The sequence below is a fragment of the Cygnus atratus genome, chromosome 5 (assembly GCF_013377495.2).
Source record: "Cygnus atratus isolate AKBS03 ecotype Queensland, Australia chromosome 5, CAtr_DNAZoo_HiC_assembly, whole genome shotgun sequence".
NCBI lineage: Eukaryota > Metazoa > Chordata > Aves > Anseriformes > Anatidae > Cygnus > Cygnus atratus.
Genome location: NC_066366.1, coordinates 60659772 through 60671185, shown reverse-complemented (window position 1 = coordinate 60671185; position 11414 = coordinate 60659772). Strand labels below are relative to the sequence as shown.

At 42.1% G+C, this 11414-nt stretch overlaps 1 long non-coding RNA gene across 1 annotated transcript; it reads right to left on the bottom strand.

Moving 5' to 3' along the window:
* Positions 1-4269: 4269 nt before the first annotated feature.
* On the bottom strand, positions 4270-10879 carry LOC126913319 (uncharacterized). The gene is made up of 3 exons (XR_007708335.1): positions 10611-10879; positions 9549-9630; positions 4270-7239 (listed from the first exon to the last, which is right to left on the bottom strand). It is a non-coding gene; the product is annotated as an uncharacterized LOC126913319 (long non-coding RNA).
* Between the last annotated feature and the right edge of the window lie 535 nt (positions 10880-11414).

Genomic DNA, 11414 nt, shown 5'->3' with positions numbered 1-11414 from the left:
GAAAAAAACACTTGAATCTGCAGTATTAAGACCACACTAGAAAAAGTGAACAATGTGAAGCATTTGAACAGTGCGTGTGTTAAGTTGTAAGGCTGAGATCTACTAAGCTGTGTAACTGGAATAAAGAAGTTCAGTTCAAGTACTCACAGCTTTATTCAGCTGTGGTTTCTCAAATCAGTTCTGAATCAATAGTTAACTTTCCCAGGAGCTGCAAACAAAAAAAGCTATTCCCCCCCTTTCCTAGGAAAAGGGGCAGCATCTAATCTAGTCACTTCAAAGTCTCAAAAGATAAAGTCTATTCACCACTTTAAAACTTCAAATGCAAGTCTTATACACTGAATTAAAATTCAGAGGTCATTTTTAATCTAAAATGCACTTTCCTAACAAATCAAATGCCTCAGCTTCAGTACTACATATTAGTAATGACAAGCCCATTAAAAAGTTTCCTTAGTTTTCTTTTTCTTTCCATGCTTCTGCTTTCTCTTTTCTAATGGGATTACAGGATACAGGTAGTGTTTCCTTTTCTTGGCAAAAGAAAGAAAATAGAGATAGATGGGTCTGTGTCAGTGCTTAATGACCATCTCAGCTTACGCCTTCGCTGCAGTCAAGCTACATGAACTCCTGCTTCTCCAGCTAGGCGCAGCTTTCAAACTCTGCTTGAACTGTCAGGCCTCCCTCACTGAGGTGAATGGTGACCATGACGGATAGCTTCAGTCAGCATTGTCTCCTGAGGCAACAGTGCAGTTGTTACACTGAATCAGGGCTTAGTTCTGTATTGCATTCGGCTGGAATTTACTACTGAAGCTTACTGCTGATTCAGCTCTTCGAGTCAGTGAGAGCCAGTTAGGAAACTGATCAGTAGTCTAAAGCATTTGCTGAGGGCTGAGCTTCCACTCACTGTATGTAACAGGACTCCTTGATTCTCTTCAGGCTGTCTTTATTCTGCACCTGAAATATTGCTAAAGGGAAATTAAAAGCCATCCTTATGTGGCTACAGCTATCCCGCTAATCCTTTCAGTAAGAGCCATTCAGAACTAGGCCCAGGAAGTACAGCAGTCGTACAAGTTCGGTTTCTGGGTTAAGTGAGAAGAACAAGATCAATTCTGCATGAGAAAAATGTTTCACCATGTTAAGATATAGGCAGGAACATAGCTGCCTCCTTTCTTACTCAAGTTTCAAAGCAGATACTTATCAGAAAACATGACAATCTAAGAAGTTCCTTTGAAAAAGCATGCTCTGGTTTGTTGCTTGTTGTGTAGAAAAGCCCAATGAGAAGTAATTTAAGAGCTTACACGTTTCCAGTGAACTTACTTGTCATGGCAACATTCAGTTAAACAACACCAAGCTGAGTGTTACTGTCAGGTTTTAAGTTATCAGACTGTGAGAACTGACCTGCACCTATAGTAAGGAACAAAGCCACTCTTATTTTCATTGGCTGCAGATGGGGAAAGATAAAGAAAGCAAGAATTAGAAGGATCTTTTTGGGGGAAGAATATTTGCATTTATTCAGGGGTGGTAAAAAACAGGAGGAGAGGTAATTACTGAACAAGCTATTTTAGTACTGAAGTTTTCCTTAACATTTAAAAGGGCAACAGTAGAAATCTAGCAGGCTTCCAGTGCATTAAGAATTGCTACCTTTCAGCAATAGCCAATGAGACAACCATTCTGCACTTTAATACCTTATTAATTTGAAAGATGTTACTTAAGAACACGACTATTTATATTTGCGCAGTATCACTTTTCACTAATTTTAGTCTACAGCTGATAGGCTAAATGCCAGCCTTTGTGAATTTTGCTACTAAGAATTAGCGTTGCTGTGTCAAACAGTAAGTTGAGCAGGGGAAGAAGTCTTCCAAGAGAAGGAAATGGCAACACCAACTACATAAAAACTTGCAAATGCTGTAGGACAGCACAGCATCATTGAACTTTGATTAAATGAAGACTGTGTCCTATTTCTAAACATACAGAGCTGAGGCAAATCACTTGGTTGGAGCTAAGCTCGAGAAGGGCTAAAACTAGATCTGAGATCACCACGTACACAAGGACAAGATTTGTTACAGAACAAGAGAGAGAAATATCAAAAAGAAAAAAGCTTCCCTTTAATAGGGGCCATTTCTTAAATACAGGCCTGGAAAAAACAAATATCTAGCTGTATTATAGATACTAGTGAGAGGCCTGGAAGTGGTTGATTGTAGTTTAACATTGAAATGTAAGAGTACATTGCAAGGCTAAAAAAAAAAAAAAACAAACTTGTCCTTGGTAAGGTAAATTTCTGAATCACAGGTTTAAGCAAGAGGCGATTCTTAGCACTCATTTTGAGTATTTCTGCCAGGAGTACTGGGAAGTTTCAGTTCTGAAGATAGCAGAAGAGCCTAATTAGCCCACACCATGGCAGCATTTCTTGCTGCGGGCTTAACAAGTAACCTTCTTGGTCTGGGCTCTGGCCATTTATGGGAATACATAATAGAGCAGAAAGTCAGATACGCATTTGGAATGCATAACTGTAGTTCCTGCCATGCTGGAACACAACTTCGGAGTATTCATGGCAAATACTGTTGTTTGAGACCCAAAGCATGTGCCCTAACAGCACAACAGAAAAGAGACTGTACAGACCAACTCATCTCTTAGCTTAAAGTCATCCTTCCACCACGGAAGGTTTTAGAAATACATAGATCTAGCAATGAACGAGGAAGGATGTACATTATAATCCTTCCTCTTGCGTCTCACACACCCACTGATAGTTATTCAGCACCTGATGAATCACTGCTCTGATATTTAGTACAACTGGGTACGTCACATTCCCTGTTACAATCAGTTAGTCAGCGAGTCCATGCACAGAGGCCTTGTTTGAGGAAATTAAGGAGACTGCAGGTGACAAGTTTAAAAGTAATCCTTCCAGTTTACATTTATCTCCATGACTGCACCAAAACAGGTTTTAGAATATGCAAATTCACTTGAAGTGTTCAAAAATGAGATTTAAACTGTAGCATCAGGGTAATCGATTATTTGTACTGATTTACATGGCCATTAAAAGAAGTGTTTTGGGTATTGTCTTCATTAAAAATGACTGGTATTGCTGATTAAACAAAGGTAAGATTGAGCTGTTTGAACATCTCAGAAGTAACCCATACATAAAATCCAGCATAGCAAATATACATAAGGATATCTCCCTAATAGCTATTACTACTCCATAGTTGGTGTTGACTCAGAAAAAAGCACTTGAAACAATTAATTCCACGCAGATCTGGAGCGTGCCAAGCATCAGGTCATTTGTTACTTCTCATACCCAAAAATAGCTTGATGGCCTAAGGTTAAAAGCCCCCCACGCTGCAAGTTTTGCTGTCCGTACAGACACGGTAACGCTTGAGATGCTGTTTGGCTCTGCAGTCCAAGTCACCCTTAAGGAAGGAGCTTTGGTGTAACTACATAGGTGATACTGCAGGTCTCGTCCTTAAGACAAACTGTAACCATACAACAAAACACCAAACAATGATTTCCACAACATAGCTTAAGCATTTATCAGCAGGAAGGCAAAATAATCGGACTTTTAAGTGCAGAACTACAAGATACTGAAGAGAAAAGTAGCATTAGTTGTCATGAAAATTTTGAGACTGTACCACCACCCAAAATTCAGTAAGGAGTGTTCTCTCCCCCTTGTTTTCTTCTTTCAGTTGCCTCCAAGACAAGGACTAGTTTTTCCTCCACCCACCAGTTTTTCAGGTTACATACAGCAAGGAAGTTACTTTTACCTACGAATTGGGAGCTATTTTGAGACATTAACTGCTCCTAACTTTCCATATTAAATGATCTTCTACTTACACCCAATTATAGAGCTGTAGAAACCACGCTGCAGAAGAGGTAAGGTTGTAGCCTTGCTGTCTATCCAATAGATAGATGTTGGGATTTGAGAACACCAGACCTACAACCGAGTTCAGACCAAGTCTCCCATTTCCAGGAGGCCTAAACCACCATGCAGTGCTCTTCATCTTCAGTACACTGCTATTAAAGGACTCTGAAACAGTTGTTTAAAAACAGTTCTTACAAATTGCTGTGCCAACCAAAAATGGACAACTAGAATAAAGCAGGCAGCAGCCAGGCATAGTTTATAGTCCAAACATGTGCATATGATCAGATACAGAAGAAAAAAAAATGGAATCCCCTGAAGTTTCCCCTAAAGACAATATACGAACTACCCACCAAAAAAAAAAAAACAAACACAAACCACCAAACACATTTTGGTTGACACAAGATGAGACGAGTAAAAATTTAGAAAAAGTTTTGTTTATTGTTGTATAAAGTTAGACATCATTTGATATTACATGTATAGCCTGCAAGCCCCAAACGCATGCATTAAGAGTCCACTTTCAGCAACAGATTGCTAGTCTCCCCATGGGAGGGTGGAATCAGCTCATCTTTAAGACCCCTTCAAACCCAAACCATTCTGTTACTCTAAGGGTAGGTTAACTTACAGTGAATTCACCCAGAGGCTGATACATTCTGAACACACACAAAAAGCAATGCTTAAATTAACACCAGGAAGCTTTTGAAAGTTTTGTTCGCAGAGCTTTTAGAAAAGCAGGAATCTGCTGCGTTCATTATTTGGGGTAGGAAGGAGACTACGTTAACAGGTTCCAACAGCAGCAAAGGAAGTTTCAGGTGACTTTAACAGCTTGCTTACATAAAGCGCAATTTCAGCTCTCATTCTGTGCATTTCCACACTAAAAAGATTGCCACTTTAGGAAGCTGTTTTTCCCCAAACCCGGTTCTCTATACATCAGGAATAGAAGAAATCTGAAATGCTGTCTCAGGAAGCAGAATGAAAGCATAGCTTGATGTGTTTCCAGTAGGAAAGTCAGTTTAACAAGCAACTATTTCACCCAGCCAAATGCTCCTTTCCATTCTCATAGCAGTTTGTCACCTCATTTTGCTGCTCGCAAGGAAGAGACCACTACCACACTAATAGGACACATTTCGTTGACCCAAAATAATTAAACTCACAAGAAGTCACACATTTTGTTCCTTGACAGTTCTGTACGTCAACACAACACAGCTCATCTCCGCAGTTCTGTTTACGCTGTGCTGGTGCAACTAATGGGGTGGCAGAGTGCACAGCAGAACTGCAGCTCCTGACAGGAGAAAGCTTATCCCTGAAGGTACCAGCAAACAGCGCGATCTTGCAATTAATTCACAGCTTAACTGTGCTAACACAGTGCTGGCTGGTCAGCTAATTCCCTCACCACTTGGAAGTTAACTACCACTAATAATATCCTTCAAGCAAAATACACAAAGGAAAAAGTAGCTTTTGAAAAAAGGCCTAAGCAGGAGGAAAATCAGAAGGTAATCACTGGCCAAAGTGATTCTCACTAACAGCAGCTACTTACAGCTAATAACATTTAATTCAAAAGACTGAGGGCATTAATGCTTTTAGAAAAGAATCAATACCAACGAACTGCAGTCTTGTTGGCTGAGGCTGAAAAGTAAATTAACCAGAAGTGATTAAAGTAATTTGGACAAGTAAAAGCCCTAGAAGAAAGGGCATAACTACTGCCCTCACAGGCTTTCTTTTGCTGAACATCCCTGCTTGCACAAGTAGTTTTGCTTCTTTCTGCTGGGCTGCATACTAATAGTGGCATACGCATTGCTTTCTGGAAAAGTGACAAGGAGAGAGCATGCAGCCCTAGCCCTAAGCCAGCTGGGTGATGGTGCTTGACAGCCTGCATCTGAAACAATCCCCCATTTTAATCAACAGCTTGTCAGTGCTGACAGGCTTGGAGGGGACACCTGTGCTAGCAGGTTGACCACGTCCAAGGACTCACCTTCAGTATTAAAACAGTATTTTCTTTCTCTGCAAGTATGGAAATGTGTCTTAGTATAAATCCAAACTGAGCAAGAAAAAGGCTGTGCATATGAAAACACAGCTTTTAAGTTTTATTTCCTCTTATACTTTTTAAACTACTCCTTCTGCAGACGGAAAAAGACAGTCAAGATATAAACTGGCAACAGGTAGCATGAGCAAGGAGGACTCTAACTTCAGATTGGCTGTGACAAATCACTCTGAAAATTACTTTAAGAACAAAAAACAACACTATCCTGAATATTCTAACACAGGTATTGAGAAAAATAATCCAACTGGAGTTACTTCTCTTTACCAAAAGAAAAAACTGATTTTAGCTCTCCAACTTCAGCATCAGTCAACATCTTAGATATGAACAATGTGAACAACAGACACGCATTCAATGTATGTTTACTCCCAGTCTGGTTTCACCAAAAGCTGAAGAAGTGAATCCATATCCAAGACGGTTCCAAAAGTTCAGTATTTGAGGAGGAGTATATTCTACCAGAAATCTTAACTTACTTGGAAGACTGCAGTAGGATTCTTCAAACACAGCATGCAACCTCATTTAAATGATAAAGTTTAAATTATGTAACTGCAACTCCCCAAAGCAGTTTTTGCATTCAAGTTTCACCCCATATGTTTGATTTAGATGAGAAACTACTCAAGCACTACTATTTATAAACAAGATTTGACTCCATTAGGAAGAATTAGTTAGGAGTATCTAGAGTTTCACATGCAAGTTTAAAAGTTTTCAACTTGAGTTTATTTCAGGAACACTAAAACCATATTTGCTCTGTAGACTAGTGACTGACTATATTTACAGAGAACCACTCTTCCAATCCCATAGAAAACGTCTCTTCTCACTTTGAAAGATCAAAAATTGCACAGGTAAACTGTTTAGACCAACAATAAAGCCTACACATTGGAGGCCAGGCAAAAAGAAAAAAAGCTGCATGCAGTAGAAATGCTTTGGAAACCAGTTAATTTTATTTTAATTCTGTGCTCGTTAGGTTTACTGTGCTAGAATGGTTGATGCACTGGCACAGCCCACGTGGATATACGCACAGAATACATTTCTAGTACCAAGTTGTGCCTGTTGCAAACAAGTTACATGGAAGGCTGAAACAAAGTGTGATGACGCATGAATGACAGCTAGATCTAATCTTTCACCTTTACTCCTGACATTTAAAATACCAGTTAGCCTGTGAAAACGTACGTAAGAATATTCTCCTTCAGCAGCCACGTGAAGTAATGTTACCACCCAGAGCAGTAACGGAATCCACACTTGATCTCGAGCACTTACTTCAGGTTTTGGAGGACAGACTGATCACTTGGTTCCAGGTGATGGCAACCAAAGCTCTCCGCCACACTGAAACGGCAGCTGCTACACAAGTCTTCAGCTTCTAGGATGAAAGCAGCAGTTCCATCAGTTGAGAACTAAAACGCTGCTAATAACAGATCGGCTGATGCGTCACTAGTTTCTGCACACATCTTATAGCACACAGGATTGCATTTACAAACTGCAGCCACAAGCACAATAAAGTCTGGATGTAGTTTATTCAGGAAGAACAGGACCATTTCTCCCCGGAGATCTCTGAAGCCACTAACGAGATACACTCTGACAAGCTGAGCAGGTATCAGCACTTTACTCATGTTACTGGAAGGAGAAACTGCAAAGTGAGTACTACAGCTAGGTCAGAGCTAACAGGAAAGCTGACTCAGATTTTTTCCCTCTCCCCTCATACAAAGTACTACATTAGAAGTATTTTCATAACTATTCATATCCAGAACTTACTGCACCGGTGAAAAACATGCCTCTAACAGGTTCAAGAAAGCAGTAGTAAGATTTGGGGAACAAAATGCACTAATTCAGGTTGAACTAGTGCAGGTTGAAGGGTTGCTGTGCTTTCTCCAACAACGCTCACAATGAAGTGTTCAAAGATAGCATTCACATTTACGTTTGAATAACTGAACACCCATTTTCCTGAACATGGGAACAGGAAAGTGCCAGTTCTGGGGTAACTAAGCAGTCAGTATTAGTGTTTTTTTTTTTTTTAAATAAAACATACACTTTTTATATCTACCTCTATTTATATATCTATAGAAAAACCATGAAGGAACTTGTTGCTGAGAGTTAGCAGTAAAGCACAACTACTTCCATCACAAGGAAAAGTTTGGCCTTTCATTTTTATGATGTAGCTATTAACAACTGATCCTTCTGGTGTCATCGCTTTCCTGTGGGGTTTCTTCCTCTCCTCCCTCCCCCCCTTTTTTCCTTATAAAAGTATACCAAGTACTCCAGAACTCCTTGACACACTCTTTTGAGCCAATTACGGAGAATCAGACAGAGCTCTGCGGCAGGCACACATTTGACCTTCATGTATGCAGAAATACAGCAGTTCCACACAGACAGGTTTTGAACCACAAGGCAGATGTTTGCTCAACCACTGCTGGAAAAATATTGCCTACTTACTGGCAGCACAGAAACACCAAGGGGAAGGGCATCTAAAAAAGGAGAACTGAACACTAGAAACAAAAAATAAAAGCTAGCAGTCTCCTGAACATCTGTGAAGTTTGACAAAGTAACATAGTGTTTCACTGTATACAGAGAAGCTCAATTTAGAACAAGAATCACTATTTTTAACACTCTTTGAATGTTTTGGCTCTTACTGTATACATATTCTGAGTTTCTAATTATATGTAAATGCAGTACATCAAGAGCAGTGTCTGACTACTGAACAGAATTAAAACACCTTACTTATCCCAGAAATCTCTCTTCTCGTTATATTCTCTTTTCCTAAGGAGTCCACACTTTAAAAAAAATTATATTAAAGATGCTACTCATAGTACTAAGGAAATTGCAAGACACAGAAATCAGTGTATTTGCCTTTTCTTATTGAATGCCACATATATGCAAGACTGAACAAACTTCCTGTGAATTCTGCAACTATTACACCAAAGAAATTTGAAGTTATCTTTTCTAATTTACTTACAGGACTGAGCCATCAAGACCAGCTATGCATTTAGAGTATCTTGATGCCTCAGTGTTCATTGCTTTGCACGAGCTAAGAGCAAAATGCACACCCAAAAGGTGATTATTCTGTCCTACAAGGCCTTTAGTACTAACAGAGTACACATAATACAAGTGCCACTGCTTTGAACAATGGTGTTAAATATTTTTCTTTTAGCATGTCTATTTACAGAGAGATTAGATAAAAACCCCTACTGATTGTTTCATACTATAACTCAGAAGAAAGTGTTAGCTTTGTAAAGTTAAAGTGGCTCACACCAGAAAACTGCTGCTCATTTTTTCCACTCCTGTCAACTGTTTCCCTGTAAAAGATCACATGGTGGGGGAAGGGGCACAACTGCAAGGATACAGTATAGCCAAGCTATATTTAATTCTCAAGGGCTAGTTCACACGGACATACTTTTAGATGCAAAACTTCAATATCCTAGTGCTGCTCCGAGTTCGGAAGTTCATGTTTCAATGAAAAGTTGCTTTAAACCAAAAATAGTTGTTGTCTCTGGCTTGCCAGAAGTGCAGCCTTTTCATTCCATTATACCAGACATCATCCCCAAGTTGCGTGTGAATGTTTATGCTCTTTGGTGTGCTGCCTAGCTAGACATTCTTAGGTGCTTTAAATGCCATAAAAGCACAAGTCACCTCCTCTGATGACTAATTATATAGGAAAAAAAAAACCTTGCTCACAGTAGTTAGATGGATGACGTGCCAAGAACTTCCAAGGCACGCCAGCTGCAACAGATACACCCAGGTGGACAGAATTTTTCTGCTAGAAATCAGAAACAAGACTGATTAGTTTTGTCATAGATTTATTTATTGAGTGGTACTCTACTTAGTACAGAGATATAAACCATTGCTCCAAAATCTCACAGTCTAAGTCATGACTCAGCTAATACAATCCACAGAGATATCATAAGTTTACATTTGAAGTAAAGTCTCAAAGTTTTACTAACAGCAGAATTAAGTTTAATGTATTCTAAATAATTATCTGCTCTTCAGTTTATTCACTGCATCAGCTGGAACCACAACACAAAATCAAAATTCCCTCAGCATTAAAAGAAATGCCCCAAGCCTTCCTATAACTTGTACATCTTTACAACCAAGATCTGAACATCAGGAACCTGAAGCTATGCTTCAGATGTGTTATGCGTGATCTGTAGTCAATTCTAAATATTCTTTGCGTGCGTTAATCCTTACTACAAATATTATACTGTAGTATAGTATACTACTACACTATTAACTGGCACTTAAACTCACTACAGAATTGTCTCTTTGCCTGCTGCTTCCTAAAAAATCAAATTTAGTTTAAAAAGAAAAAACTTTAGATCAGATCTCACATGGAAGCTACGAATAAGCTAACAATCCATTCCTTTCAGCATTAGCAAAGCAGGCTTTGTAGTTACACTGATAGGTAACATCACTGATGCTCTAAATAAGCCTAAGGTACAGATGTAGCTGAGAGAGAGCTACTGAAATCAAACAGACTTTCGTTAATGTGAGGAAAAATAATGGATCTACGCCAGGTCTGAGCACAGAACAGGCTTTACACACAGAGTCAAAACGCGAGGCTGCCATTAAAACACGAGCACGGCCATGTGTAACCGGTTCCTGTCAGTAACCGCCACTAGGCAGCACCACCTCAAGGCACCGGGAGAGCCGGCAGCCTATAGCGGTGCGGACTCCGGTAACAGCGAGTAACCCCCCCCCCCACATACCTCCCCCTTCCCCCCCCCGCTAACCGCCCCCTACCTGCAGCCGCCTCACAGCCCCGCGGCCGCCTGTTCCGCCTCCCTCCGGCGGAGGCGGTCCCGCCGAGCACCACCACCAGCGGCACCACCGCTGCTTCTCCGGAGCCTCCCGGCTGCGCCACGGCCGCTGAGGAGCCACCGAAACCACTCCGCGAGGCGGCCCCGGGGCGCTGAGGGGGCTCCGCGGCCGCCATGTGAGGGCCCGGCCCCGCGGCACCGCCACCTCCCCCCCCGCCCCGCGGCCGCCTAAAATGGGAAGAAGCCGCACACAAAATGGCGCCGGGAGGCTGACCGCCGCCGCGCATGCGCGCCGCGCCGCGCCCGCCGCAGCCTCCCCCCTCCCTCCCCCCGCCCCGCCCTTCTCCTCGTCCCCCCGCCCCTGCGCGGCTCGGAGAGGCGGCTCCAGCCAATCTCGTCGCGCCGTCGCTGTTCCTCGCCTCCCGGTCTCGGCCAATCGCCGCGCTCGGAGACACATCCGGCTCCGCTTCTCGCCAATCAGCCGCGGGGGGGACGGTGACTTCACTTCAACTACTACCAATCTCATCACTCCCCGGCGGAGAGCCAATCAAAAGTCCCCGTGGCTCTACCTGCGTCGACGCCTGACCAATAGCCCTCGCCGTCCTCACCGCGACCAATAGCAGCGCCGTCCGCGGCGCCCAATCCGGGCGGGGCAGAGCCCTGGGGGCGTCAGGAAGGGACCAATGGGAGCTCGAGCAGGCCGGATTCTGCTCAACAGCTTGTTATTGGGCTCGGCGCTGCCCGGCCGCTGCCAGTCCGGGCGGGCGGGCCGGGGGGGGGGCGGAGC